Raw genomic sequence first — 15792 nt, 5'->3', positions numbered from 1 at the left:
CCGTTCTGATTCTGCCCCACCTGAGAAGTTACAGAAGACCTAGAAAAGCTGTGGAAAAGGCAACAATGGTGATCAACGATAAGGTACAGCTGTCATATCAGGGATGATGAGGGAGGCAGATTCTCCAGACCTGACTGCAGGGTGGTATCCTACAGGCTAATGATATCATTAGTGATGAGAATAACGTAAATAGGGAAAGAAAGATTGTTCATTATCTTCCAATCCAAGAACTAAAAACCATCTAAAGATACAAGCAAGCAGCAGATTCAGATAAACAAGAGGAAATACTTCTTCATTCAATGTATTCTTAAGCCATCGGACTGTGTCAAAGGTCATTTTGGAGTTCAAATTTATGGAGACAAATCTACAGGCACCATCTTGGGTCCAGGCAGTCACTGAGCATGAAGAGCTGCAGGCTGGGAAAGTCTGTCAGGGAAGCATCACTACATGTTGTCCTCTCCTAAAACTCTGCCCCAGGCCTCTACTGTTGACCAGTGTCAGAGACTAATAGACTTGGCTCCTATATGTGAATTAAAACAAAAAAGCCTCATGTACTAGAGTGGCAGGAGAGTCAGGACTTAATGTTGTGAGGGAGCATCTTAGAAGACAAGTGAAAAAAGAGACATTGGAATGGTATATAAAATAATGCATTATTCATAAAACAGAGGCCAAAGAGAAGTTCCTAATCTCTTTCATAACATGAACTCAAGGAAGCATTCGAAGTTAAGTGTTGACAAAACTCCCAGCTGGATGAAGAAAACACCTTTCCACATGATGTGCAAACAGGTTTCAGCGTTCACCACAATGGGAAGCTGTCAAGGCCATGAACTTAGCAGGAGTCAAAAATGAATCAAATATTCATGCAGATAAATCATCATTAATGATGATAACTTTGGATGGGACATTAAAATTCACACTTCTGAGGTTAAGCCTATTCTTAGAGGCTAACTCTAGGGAGGGAGGCAAGTCATCCAACGCCTGCTGATGCAGGATTCTCACACCTTCCCTTCTTGTCAGGCAGGACCCCGGCGTACACAGCCCCTCGGATCAAATCACAAGCTCTACAATGGGAACAGGTTTGTATCTTTTTCTATTTTTGCACTAGTTGTAGTTTCAAAACTGATTTATTATGTACTTCTTCCTCTTTTTAATATGAATTACTAAGGATATTCATGATGTCTTTATGCCCTTTCTGTTCTTTGCGGAAAAAAGGGTGGGAGAGGCATGGAGGCTCCAAACGTACTGTCTGTGGCCATTTGCCTTGGCCAAGAACTTGATTTATTGACCACGTCACCACATCTTTGATAATAATCATAATAACCAACCTGTGAGAAAGAGATAGAAATGCCCAGCCATATCAAAAAGGAAAACACAGAAAAAACAGGTCAAAGCGATAAAGCATGGAGCTATTACCCAGAACCTACAAAGCAAGTACAGTTATGGTACTCATAGCGAGGACTGTAATGGTAACAGAAAAGAGCACCAAATGAATCCATCCAATTAACAAAGATCACACCAAAACAAAATCTAAAAAAGATAACATAATTAGCCCATTGAGTCTGTCACATATGAGCACAAGCCTGGATTATGATTCCTGGGCGATCAATAAACCCCCCAAGAAAGTTTCACCAGGCTGGGAATGGTGAGAATTATTTTAAAGCAAAACTAACAAGTTAAATTTACCCACAAACTATTTATTTTCATAAAATTGAAGCCAGTCTAAACCCATACCCCACAGAAATGTTTCCAAGTTAGAAATTAAAACAAAATCGATTTCTCCAGAAAGCAGTGCATGAAAAGTCTTTTGTGCCCCAGCAACACTGTATCATTCTGTCAGATGAACTGAAAAAGCAGCTAAAATAAACCCAATTAATATATTTGCATGTGTAAACAATGGAAAACCAGAATACAGTAAACCTAAGCAATGAAAAATATTTTCATATTTTAAGGTGTTTCAACAACCACTGTTACTGGTAACAACAGCCTAATTCGCATCTTTTTTTTCCCCACACACGTGAAACACTTACAACTACTAATTTAGTCCATGGCGTGACCTGTTGACCCAAAGCTACCATATTTCATTATCTACAAATTAGAGACAGTTTGACTCTGTGGCCGGAGACACCTGCATCACCCACACTGCCACCGGGTAGCCACCACCAAGGGCAGGGCTGGGAGAGTGAGCAAGCAGATGTGGGAGGTGAAAGGAGAAGGACATGGGTAACCCAGACAGGACACGGCAAAAGCAGGGAGGTGATTTCCTAGGAAGGACTATGGAAAAACACTTCTGGAGTAATAAACTTCAGTCCTGGTCCCTGTTCCCCACCCTTTCCCAAGTTATCACACCCATTAACTTCATAAAGGTGGCTGGAGGCTTCACTAACATCTGTGAAGTGCCTTAAAATTATGTCATGTTATTAAATGTGCATTGTACATGCCAAAAGGGCTCAAATCCTGCAGCTCTGACTTGCCCAAATGATTCAGCTAAAGCCAATGGGAATAGCAATATCTGGGTGAGCAGGAAAAAGTTCTCTTAAGGAATAACATGGATCAAACCCCAGGGCATTTATTGTGAGATGAAGGGGAAATGCGTATTTTATTCATTTTATGACAACTATGGCACAAAGCTGTCCTCACTTGCTTACCCCCAAGGGGTTATACCCTTTCCAGGGATAGTGGTCCTTGCCATTTGCATCAGCCATTTTAGTCCCAAGCTCTGTTCTCATCAAAGTTAAAAGAAATATCACAGGGGCCTCCCACAGCAGCCTTCCTAGCCTAGCCGTCGTCGTTGACGTTTAGTGCAATCAATCTTATTTCCATCACTGAAGTGAGGAACTGGGTAATCTTCTGTGCACATAGTTACCAAAATAAGCATTTATAAATGAATATACAAAGGACTTATTTAAAAGCAACACAAAGAGGACTTGAGAGGGTACTGGACATTATGACCCCAGTACACAGTTAAACTGGATGGACAAAGGAGTGGGGGAGACATGAAAGAGTTAAAGAGTTGTAAGGATGGAGCTTTAAGAAGTTTTTTTTGGCATGGAAATTAACATGAAAGGGAGACCCAAAAGATTTATTTTTTGGATGAAAACCTGTCCTGTGTATGTTTTAAGGCAGGGTTGTGATTCAGTATTTGCCTTAGTCCATCCTGCTGCAGAAAGATGTTTCCTTCCCTCACCCCTCTTTGTGTCGATTGCCCTCACCACCTCTCTCGTGCCAAGGTGGCTCTGTGGAACCGATCCAGCTGAAAGCAACGCCCCCCCAACATTTTTTCTTGGTTTACTCATCAGCCAGCTCAGTTCCCAGATCTGGCTTCCTCCACAGATATTGGTGGCACAAGGTGGCGCAGGCAAGGAAGGAGCTAAACCACAAATAAACAACAAAGGGACAGAAAGAGGGAAGGACTAATTTACAGCAACAGGTGAACTGATTTACTAGGAATTGCAAGAGATCCCTTCCCACTCAAAAAAAAAAAAAAAAAAATCCAGCTGTGGATTATTGTGAGCTAGCAATCTCAAAGGGAAAAAAAGATCCCCAAACAGTAAAATTATGAAATTTCACAGCCTTTCTAACTTGCTGGCCTTGAGAGCAATTTGTTACACAGCTTGCAAATGTACGTAGCTCCAAAAACAGCAGCATACAAAATATGTAGACTCCCATGTGCCCACATTCCTACTTCCCACCTCTTTAAAGGCTGAACAGGGTAATTCCACCTGGATTTATGCTACAGTAGTAGGACAAAAAAACCTACAAGAGTAACAAGAAAGCAGGTTTAAGCAAGTCTCTTACTAACTGCCTGTTTAACCTAGTTCTGGTGGGAATATGCTGCATGAAGCCTTTGTGAAGTGCTCTGTTCAGCACTGGTGGAAGTCCCCTGTAAAGCTTCGAGGTCCCCTGTGGTCAGCTGCTGAAATATCAGTCCAAGCTCTGAAATGAGTATCTCTTACCTATAGCACAAAAGTGGACATGCGTCAGCAAAATCAAAGGAGATTATTGCCATTCTTAGGGGAGTCAATAGTTTTGGTACATTGAAAGGAACAGGCTAATGTTAATTGCATACTTAAACATAAAATATTATCTGCAGCATATAATAATTTCAGCTCAACACTTCTATATTAAAATAAGTGGTTTACAGTTATCTTCTGTTCTGGTGTAGTGGATGAATCTCTCCTTCCCCTTAGCTTGATTTTTTTTGTTTTGGTTTGGTTTGGTTTGGTTTGTGGTTTTTTGGTTTGGTTTGGTTTGGTTTGGTTTGGGTTTTTTTGTTTGTTTTAGAGAGTTAAAGTATAGCACCACGGACCATGTTAAAATATTTCAGGACCAAGCCTGGTATTGAAATTTGGACTAAAAGCCCAATGAAAAGCACAGTGTCTTCCAGAACCCTACATGTCCACACACATCCCTAGTGACAAGTTAGGGTCATGAATAAGTTCTGATGTTTAATAAAAATAAAATCATAAAGCTGCTGAAAGTTATAGATGGAAAAACCCTATTAGATCATCTAAACCACCACCCTGCTGCCGCACAAAGATCTCAAGTGCGTTCTCTGGCACCCTCCAGACTCTACATCTTTAGTTTAAGTCTGAAATGGTTTAGATTGTAATGGAGGCCTTGCTGAAATAAAATAATTTTAATTGATTGTTTTTGTATGTGACTAGGAAGACTTCAGACTCTGCAAAATGAAGATACAAAAGGGGAAAAAAGCCATTATGTTAAGTATTTTTCACTGTCTATGCTACATTTCCCTTTTACTTCAGCTTTGTTTCTGGTTTCATTTTCACAGTTCGCACACACTAATCATACAATGAATACACGAGGCTGAAGGGGTTTTTTTTGTAATTTTTGCTGCCAGTTTTTTTAGAGTTTCATGAAAACCACCTGTTGGATTCAAGAATATTTTATTTTCACAATCTATATAGGAATTGAATAATTATACTTTTAAAATATGGTTTTTTTGCTCTGGCACATTTAAAAAAAGGGTCAAATAGATTCAGACTTGAAGGCTTCCTGTAAACATAATACTGAATTAAGCTCTGTGAATCTAATATCAACAGAATAATGCAGTTAATGATAATATGGCAACCACAACATATGATCTGTTACATCCTTTTTCATTCTTGCAATACTTAACAATCATTTTCTCCATTCTTTATAACTCCATGGGGAAAAAAAAGATTAAGAGGGTTTTACAGCACTTGAACAATCTTTGAAACCTCGATACAGCCTTCCATACATTAAATAATGTTTTCATTTCCCGTTTACAAAGAAGTTGTGATCACTGACAGCATTACAACTTGTTTGAAGCTGCATAAAATTTGAGGGTATCCAAACAGCTGTAGTTTGCAAGTAAGTATACACATGTTGCTTTGCAGAAGTATTGGCAGAACCAGAATAAAACAGCTTGGAACACCTCAAACACAAGCAATTCATTTGCATCCGAAGGAGGTAATGCCACATGTATTTGTGATGCTCTACTGCTTTCTTGCTTCCAGCCCCGGGAAGGACATTTCACAACAGCTAACTTGGACCAATTCTTTATAGATATTGTTGGCCTCATTTTTCGCTGCTTCTTCCACTACCAAGAAAAGCATTGCATTTTTACAAAATAGAAGCCAAATTATATGAAAACCTGTAATAATTTCCAGTACCACTGGGTGGTACTAGCTGTCTTCGGGTGAAAAGCCGAGCTGAGCCTAGAGGGGAGCCCGCGATGTGGGCCGGCAGCGTCTCCCGTCGTGTACAAACCACACGAGTAGTACGGAATCCACAATTTACGGCAGTCGCAGCTCGTTTAGGGGGCTGTGGATACCCCACAGATGCTCTCCTGCCCTCCGCGTAAGCTCTAGCTCCGCTCGAGATGGCAGAGCATGGCAATGCACAGGTACCGCTGCTTTCATGCCCCTTTGGTGGTGCCAGCACAGCTGAGAAAATCCTCTTCCAAATTAAAACGGAAAGTTTTGCTAGACACAAACGCTACCTGGAATCCAATGAACGAAGACGTTCTTATGCAGTAGTCCCAGTGAAATATGCAGCAAAGTATGTAGACACATACACTTTTATTCACATTTTTGCAACCTCAGTATTATATAATTGCAACCTCACATATATAATTGGCACTGCTCTTTAATCCCAAAGAAACTCTTTTTTAGGCAGTACATCTCTTCCCAAGCCAAAGAGCAATTTCTTCAGTTACTTTATCCACTGCTGAGTCTCGAGAGACAGCTCCTCAGCACTTGTAAGCAGACGATGTCACGTTAACGTTCACAAACAGAAATACCGAGTAAGCTGTTCTTGGCCCCAGTAGGGTCAATAAGGCTCCACAGGTATCTTTCAGCTCACAGATATCTTATTACTAGTGATAGATAAGCTGGAAAAACACAGCTTCCATCTCAAACTCAGCTAGAGTTTGAGACCTGAAGTTAAAAAGGCATCTTTCTACTTCTAAACTGAAGAAATAGTTACAGAGTTATTGGAGAAAGCTAAACATAAAAGTAATATACATCCTTTCAAGCCCTCTAGAACAGGCCAATGAGTCTTATTACAGCTTATAAAGATGCGCTGAGTGTTGTCAGTTCTTACCAAAGTACGGGACTTTAAAATCTTAACAGACTGAGGACATTTGTCTCAAAATCACGTATAATTCTTTCATGCTGCTGGAGCAGCCAGCGATTTCTATAAGCTTGACCACACTGTGGCTCAAGTGAGGGGTGTTTTTTTCTGCCAGAAGCAACACGCTAGGGGAAAAAAGTGAACTATATAAGGAGTGGTTTGTTTAGCAACTGGGAGATGCTGGATTAGCAGCCAGTGAACTGTTGTAATGATCCGTCGCAGCAGCAGCTCTGTGGCCTCACTATCTTGATCCATTAACTGCACCAAAGTTTCAGCATCCTCTCTAGCATAGGTGAGTTAGCTGATGCTTAAAGCACCATCTAATCATGCTGTGCAGGCTTATAGTTCAGGGCTGAAAGTCAGCATTGCAGCCGAAGATAGCACATTCAGGCTTTGGAAGTCTACGTGCTTTTGTTCTATACTGAAGAATGCATTCGTTTGACTATAAACCAAGCCAGAAGAAGCACAGGAAACCTGTGACCATCTCACCAATTTTGGCTTCCCCTTCATCTCTGGACATTGAGACTGTGAGCTGCACTTAAGGGAAGCTGACTATCAAGTTTGGTTATGGAGCAAAGTCATATCAAGTCAAGTTGTCTCATACAGCCGCTGCCTGCAATTCAAGCTTGGTCCAAGGACTTTTTTTTCAGTTCTTCCCCCCGAAGCACACAGGGTCAGCAGCAGGACTTTCCCTCCTGAGCTGCTATTAGAGCTGGAGTTGGTGGAGTTCCAGCACGTGTACTTAAAACACATTTATGTGATTTGGCTTCTGTGCATTTCCCCCCCTACACATGCACTCTCTGCAAAATGGGCTGTAATTAAAGCTACTCAGTGCACTGTGGATCTCTTTCTTTAATTAGCATTGTTAAATTACATGGCAAAAAGCAATTCCTCCTCTCCTTTCATGTGCATGAAGGGTCCCACAGACAGCAGAACCAGTATCTTCCTGGGAAGCAAACTTTTATGAGATGAGACAGGAATTGTACATTCCTTAACACACCACAGACGGTCTCTGCAGACCCTGTGTGTGACTGGAGATGAAGCAAGAGTCTGAAGAGCATTAAATTGCAGTTCCTCTTAGAGCAAGGTCTACTACATTGTTGATTTCTTTCAGCCCTATTGGTGGATCACTACTGTCTTGAACAAGGATTACTTTTTGCCCTATTTCTTTCCTCACTAAATTTATTTCCAAATAATAAGTTTGGACAATTTGCAGAGGAGTCATTGTCGAGTGTCCAGTTAGCATGACAACAGAGACCTATCATTCAAAATGATGAGTAGGAAATAACTTTTGGGCACATTTTAAGATTCCATGATCTTAAAACATGATCTCAAAACATGATCTCACTAACACATCCCACTTTCCAGGAATGTGGATTTCAGTATTGCATCAATGTTCCCGGTGTGCTTGGTACCTGAATAAAATAACTTTCCTGCAACCATTTAACTACTGAACCTGGATTTTTTATTACCTTTGTTTTCTTTACATCAAACTGATCTTCTCTAAGAGCTACATATCTTTCCCTGGTTTGAAAGTACTGGTTCTGCTCCAGCACATCAAGTCATTTTATTCTGTAACACAATTGCACAGTGCGAGGAAATGGGGGGGGGAGGGGCTTCTCCATCTGGAAGATGATCCTCAGAAGTGGAAAAGAAGATGTGCAGGCTTATGCTATTAAACTTTTTGAGTTCAAATGGAATCCAGCTGTTTGGGATCCACAACATTCTTGCAGTTTAACTGCTCACAGTATGTATACTTTCAATCCCTTTATTTTTGTTTTCTTTAATTGTTGGGGCCTGAGATCATAAACGCCTCAGTCTTTCAAATGTGAAGTGCAGCTCTTGGTAATTTGTTCTAATCAACTGCAGTAAGAAATGTCTGCTCCATAACCTTGAATGCTTTTTCTCTCCCCTGACAACAGAATAGACTTCTTGCAAAAAATAAACATCTGGTTTGAATTGAACATCAAATTGCAGTTACTTTAAGTGCCAACTATTAAATTACCTCAAATGTTTTATGTTTGAACATGATTTTTCAAGACAGCCAGATTTTTTAACTGTAGCACAAATGTACATGTAAAATTACTTTAGAAGGTTAATTCCCTTGAACACACTTTTTTTTTATCATGTGTAGCTTGGTCACTCTTTTTGCTTTCCGTTTACAGAAATTGTTATTCACAAAGGTTTTTATATACCCAAATATGCCTCATCAGATGGTAAGAGAAAGAAAAGCTCTATCTAGAACCCAGGGACTTGATTCTGAACTCTACAACATATGGAGGGATTGTCAAGACTGTCCAGAACCCATTAAATCAATCGAGCCAGAAAACCACATGGACCAAGATTACATCTGCATTTTGATGAGGATGCTAAACACTAAAATTCATATCTAAGACTTCCCTCATCTGAAAAACCAACCCCCTTTCTTTATCTAGCACTGTTTTCTGGTGATGAGTCTTACAGTCTGATTTGCATGACAGCATTTCAAATTTACAGCTCTACACAAATGTTGCTATTTTCCTTAAACTATCCAGCTCTTGATCCACCACATTTTTGCAAGACAGATTTTTCTTTTTTTTTTCCTTTAAGTATGTTTCCAGCCCTCTCAGTCGCAAGGAATTTTTTAAGATAGAAAACAGTACAATTTGAACTATTGAAAGCAAATTAAAATGAACACCAAATCCACTGTTTTGCTAATGCTTGCAATTTCTGTATGACTGGAATTGACAGTGTTGCTGAGGGTTCTTTATGCTGTTCTGGGGAGGGGAAAAAAAAAAGTGAATATTTTATTCACTGTGAGAGGGCTCTAAAAGGGCACAGAGGAAGTATAAATGAAAACCATTTTTGTATTCCCTTCAGTATTTCTGCAAAACCCTCCTCCAAAAGAAAACAGAGTAACTGCAAGTGCAGACCAATACTATCATTGTTTACTTCTTCTTCCCAGACACTGATCAAAGTGAAACTACAAGGAGAATTGATGCAAAAAAAAATTAGATTAAAAGCACAGATGACTGCAGCTGGGCAAATTGCTGGCAATTACTCTGGTGACTTCTAAATTGGACGTGACCCAGTGTCAGTGGTTGTCTATGCTTGTATTTTCAGCGAAGGTGATTGTAATTGTTGTGATGATATGATTACTCCAAGGAGGAACTAGTAATTATGCAGGTGGGGCCACCTGATCAGAAGTTTCCACGTTATTTAGATGGCTATATTTGTAATACTGACCGTGGTTTTAGCTATAACATTTGAATACTAAAACACAGATCAACCCTCAAATTTCACAAGATGAAAGCTTGATCATAACAAAAATCTACTGAATTGTTTCAGGTACTGCATGGGAAAAACAGTGACTGTTTATAGACAGTAGATAGATAGGAAGAATGACTTAATTTACCACATGTTGTTTGCTGAAAGTGATCTGAACCGGCTTAAGAGCCACAAAGCTGAAATCCATCAAAGACTATGTAGAGGACATTTTCATCCTGGGAAAAAAAAAGCCCTCACTAACCAACCCCACCATTGCTAGATGTTCAAAGTGTCTAGACAATGAACATATTTGATTTTCACCTAATAAACTTCAGCAGCGCACATACTTCAGTGCATGTGATTAGGGGAAAAAAAACTATATGTCTTCAACTGGCAGTTCTGCTTGTACCTTGGGTGAAAATAGCTTGTTACCACTTAAATAATGCAAATGGATATGGCTGAAAGTTAAGACACAGAATCACAGAACCCTAAGTGAAGAGGTGAGCTTGAAGAGACCTCTGAGGTCATCTGGCCCAACCCTTCGCTCAAGCAGGGCCCCTTAGAGCCAGTTCCCCAGGACCGTGTCTAGACAGTTTCTGATCGTGTCTAGATGGTTCTTGGAGTCAGCTCCTCACTAATTCTATTCTTTAACTTCTTTAGTTTGACAAAGTCATTTTGGTTTATGTTACTTATTAGCAAAACTTTGCTGATTGATAGAAAACATTTAATTTCTTTAAGTACTTTCAAAGAGGTGACACTGTTATTTATGTTCTAGAGGAAAACCGGGTCAGGAAGTAACATGAAAATTACTGCCGCAGACACACCACAACTGCAAGGGAAATATTAAGTGGGGAGGTAAGTCCTGGAGGCAGTGCCCCTTCTCATCAGAAGGGCCGTAGGGGTTTCAGCCTGAACTGAGCTGAAGAAGTGTTTCAGGACCAGATGTGGTGACTAGTATGTGAGTACTCAAACTGACAGGCAGTCAATACTGTTTGCACCTACATATCCTAACAAGAAGAAAAATGTATTCCCAAATACCTATTCAACTATCTATGCCAGTTTTAAAAACAGTATTAATAACTTTCCTTCCACTTTTCCTCCAAAATACATCTGCCTGGTTAATGTTAACAGTAAAAAACCAGAACAACTTTAAGCTCCTAGTTTTCTGCTTAGATGTGTTACTATTTATTGAAAGCTGTGCTGAAGTAAGTCCCGGGCTTCAGGGAAGCCTCTCTACTGCAGCTTCCTCGAGCAGTTTCCTCTCAACATAACTCATGAGGGCAGGCAGGCCCTAAGGATCTGAGGCATGTTAACATGTTAAAATGTTTTCCTGTTGAAATAATTTGTGGAAATCTATTCCGGTTGAAGTTATGACATAATTATGGAATAGCGTTCAATATCTGAGCAGGATTATTTCACGACTTTGCCACACAGGAGTCTATAGTCAGTCTTTAAATCAAATATCATCTGCTGAACTGGATATGCCTTGAGCAACAGGGAGGTTGAAACCTAATAAAGCAACTTTTTTTCTATGTCTGTGAAAGTGGTTGGAGACTGCAAATTACTAATTTCAGAATAAATATACTTCCAAATTTTATGAAGGAGACATATAAACTCATTCACCAAGTCAAACAAGGATGTTTGGACAAGGGAGAGAAAGACATAAGTGTGCTTTCATATTGGGAAAGAGGATCCAAGCAAAACAGGGAGAGAAGGGTCAAAGAAAACTAGCTGCCCTAGAAATGCTCCACAGTTTTCAGGAGGAACCATGTACAGTGAGAAAAGGCCTGGAGGCAAGGATGTTGCGGACTGCTAGGGCAACTCAGGCAGAGAATACCTGTGGCACGGTTTTTTGTGTCATCCAACTTTGTATATACATTCTCAAAAACTAGCCCGTTTATAATCCTAATATATCAACTCTGTAATAATGTGCGACAACTTCAAAATTCTGAGGATGTAAATTGCACATCCCCAAGGATGAACTTGTGAGGAAGCATGCTCGAACCACGACTTTTCAAGGGGCTTAAATGAGTTGATTTGTAAGCCTCACATTTTTATGAAGGCAGAAGAGAGAAGCTGTGCTCAGGAAACGGGTCACAGTTACCATGGGAAAATCTGTCATCAGAGATGCTGGGAATCTTCAAAATATAACTGATCTGTTTTCTTACTGCAATATAACATAAAAGGTTAATGAACACCCAGCCAGAAAGAACACTGTGAGGGTTATAACAGATGTGTGGGAACAACGTCAGTAGCAGGGAGTTACAGAAAAAGTAGAAGAAAAATACAGAAAAATGGGTGAATATAAAAATGTGAAGGAAAGAGAGAGAAGAAAAAAAACCCCAAAATGATACAAAGACAAAAATAACATGAGAGTTGCATTTTAAGAAATGTATATATGTTTGTGTCCTTTTTCCCCCCTTCTCTCTATCCCTAGTTCCAAAACTTCCAAAAATTCAGCTACTATTTTGGACATCCAGTAGGCTTTCTTTTTCAGTCAGCTTCTCTGGCCTCACAGAGTCTATAGGGGTTTTGGCTCATACTGATCTCTGACTCTTAGTGGAAAAGAAGAGAGGTTCGAGGAGGAGGATACATGCACAAAGGCAGAATGGAACAAAGTCTGCATAGTGCCTACAGTGAGTAGCCTGACTGTTTAAAAGGATGCGTAAATAACTGTGTGGTGTGCCTTGAGCCCTTCTCGGAACCGAGTCCGCCAGGTTCACCACGGGTATGTCACCACCAGCTGAACTCTCAGTCTAGGAAACTCCTTCTCCAGAGGCCAAATCTCACCTAAGAGCTCTTCTACCAGTCTGGCAAGTCAGCTGCAACAGGCAATTGCTCCACACCTCTGCACACTCTGCATGGGACCTCCAGTGAGAGCAGAGGAAGAAGATCCCATTTACTCCTGAAAAGTACCTACAGGACTCAATTACCTTTGTGTTTTGTGGCTGAAATAAGAACTGAGTTTAATTCTGTGTACCTGCCCATGTATCACCATCTGTCTTGTAAGTAGAAGAGCAACTCCATGCAAAGCCCACCTACATTTGCTAAACATTACCCTGCACCATCCAGCCAACACCACCATTACCCTGATGGGAGCTTACACATACACCTCATTCAGCAGTCCAAGTTGCCCGTGACTTTCAGCAGCTTTTAAAGAAATTACTTTTATTTCCAAGAAATGTGATATTTGCCATTACTTGTGATTTAACAGCATCAACCCACAGCTGTAAGCCTCATGCCAGGTGCCTGGCAGAGCGAGTGTGATGTACTGCAACTCGTGCAGGGAGAAACAGAGAAGCAGCAATGCTATTAGGCAAAGGTGGAAACTTGGCTGTGGTGCCTCTCCTTCCAGCTGGCCCAGAGCTAGGAAGAGTCTGTGATCCTATTGAAACTGCTTGTAGACCTGCTTACTGATAAACAACGAGACTGTGCTGCTGGAGGTAGCAGCCTACAGTGTGGATTGGCCATTTTTTTTAAGAAAAATTCTGTCACCAGTGATCTCTGACTACTCAGCGTGCAGTTGGGCAAAGAGTGGGGTGGGGAGAGCGTTGAAACACTCATATTCCTTTCTTCTAAAAAAACCCAAGTAAACAGGGAGGTCTGTCTCCTGGCTGTAAGACAAGGATGTAAGAGTGGAACAATTCAGCAGGCCAAAATAACCTTATGAGCACTTCTGGCCTTGAATTTTCATAACCCGGTCAAAGGTTCTGCATGCTGCAACCTCTTTTCCTCACCAAGCCCTTGCTTGGCCATCATCCTTGTTGTCACTGCAGTTTTCTCTCCAGGCTAAGTCTCCCTCTCTCTTTTTTCCCATCCCTGCCTTCTGGCTACACAACAGGTCTTGAATTCTGTCCTCCAGGCTTCTTGCCTGCATGGCCATGGTGGAAACCTCAGTGTCCTCATAACTTCCCACTCTCTTTGCAGCTGCTCCCTTCTGGAAGGCGGAGGGAGGCTGTCCTTTGCATCCCATCCAGTTAGGAGAAGCCTGCAGCGGTTGAGTGCTTGCACACTGGGAAGGACTCCAAGATCTGAGCATGAGCAACTGCTGTGGACAGAAAGCAGCAGCAGCAGCAAGGAGCAAGGCACGCTGGAGGCAGGCTGCAACAAACAGCTAGACAATCACTTGTGATATTGAACAACCAGTTCGAGCAAACCAAACCAAACTACCCCTAGTGCACTGAAGATCTAAAATTGAACCTACTTAGATAAAGCCTTGGAGTATAGACTTACTGCATCATAATCGCCATCATCATAACAGTTAAACATTTGCATTTATCCTCCCTTCCCTGATGGCTGCTTTATCAGTTCACCTTTTAGAGTGGGATGTCATTTGATCATAGATCTATCATTTGCTTAGTAGAGCTGACTGTTCCTATTATCATGCATTGTCATTGACAGATGCAAATAAACAATCCAGTGATCTTGCCAACAAGTGGCAAGGAGCGGCAATATATACTACCAGTAGCGCTATTACCCACCCTGTGCTGGAGGGACAGATGGAAGGAATGAGCATCCACCAACAAGCAGGACTATTATTTTAACAGCATTCTGGCTTTTGCTAGCTTAACCTCACTGGGAAACTAGTTTGTTTTCCTCCCCTGGCTTTGCTCAGCACACCAACAAGCAAGGGAGTCACAGATGTACACAGGCACAGGGAACCTTGAAATGCACAGTGTTTTAAAAAAATATTCAAAGCCAGTGTGTGTTAACATGCAACAAGAACACTGACACAAAACTGCAGTCCGCTGGGGATATTTTCTTCTTAAGAAACAGCTTTTGAAAGAAAACCATTTCCCACATAACGTTTTCTAGTCGTTTGTTTTTCTTTATCCTCTCCCATTTTATTGCTGCTTGAGATAGCCCTTGTCAGGAGAATCTAGTCAGACTTCAAGATGTGCCAGATTACAGAGACCTCAGGTTTTTCACAGTTAGTTGTTCTTTTCACTGCTGGACTCTTCTAAAGCAAATGAGATTGAATTAATATGTTTTTACTGTATCTGTTCCTCTGCTCTGCTGTTTCCCATGGCCTAGCAGAGGAAGTCTGATTGCCAAGTGTTTTCTCATTTTGTTTAATCTGATACAAAAGGTCACCTCAAGTGTCCTTTTGGTATTTGCTCTAGAGCTGAGTATAATAGGTGGCAGCCCCAAGAAGAATGCATGTTGCTAAACTTCACAAATGTTTGGGTTTTTAGATACAAACAGATGTTTCCTTTTGGTAGCTTCATTTTCCGTGTGATAGTCCAAGAAGTATAATGGGCGTAGCTGAATCACTGATGAACATGTTCCACAAATTAATTAGTTTCACATAGTGTCACAAATGATGAGAATATAACTTCACAGTTACATGAAAGCAATCAATAATTGATTTTTTAAAATCAGACTCCTGTTTAAATAGACCACCAATTCTTGTTAACATCCACAGCTAATTTTTGCAGCGGAAGCAGGAAAACAGAAAGACTGGCTCACATTCAGGTCTGATGTAGATCTACTGAAATTAGCCAAAATTGGGCTGCCTTGGGATCCATTGTGCTGCACCAGTTTGTCATAATGTATTTACACTGATAAAACAAATAATTCTAGGAATAAGAATTTAATCTGGAGGATTAGTAAACAACCGTGTTTTTATGATGTAATCCTGTAGTCTAAATTTGTTAGCGATACATAATAAATCTAGTTTTAGTTACATCCCTGCTGTTGTCCAAAACAAACCCTTTTGCAAAGCGATATTTAACTTTATGTAATTTTAAATGGATGGTTAATAAAGTCTTCCTGGATATACTGAGAGGGCTTCTGTCCCCTCAGGAAAATATATGCCATTCCGACCTTTTCAGATGCAAGGTATTTGCTCTTTGGAAGTTTATATTTATAGGTCAGGCATAACGATTTACATGGAAAAGATAAGGCAGAAAAACTCCACTTACTTACTTT

Source organism: Platalea leucorodia (genome assembly GCF_965183815.1).
Source record: "Platalea leucorodia genome assembly, chromosome: 1".
In the NCBI taxonomy this organism is placed as follows: Eukaryota; Metazoa; Chordata; class Aves; order Pelecaniformes; family Threskiornithidae; genus Platalea; species Platalea leucorodia.
This window is presented reverse-complemented; position numbering follows the sequence as displayed.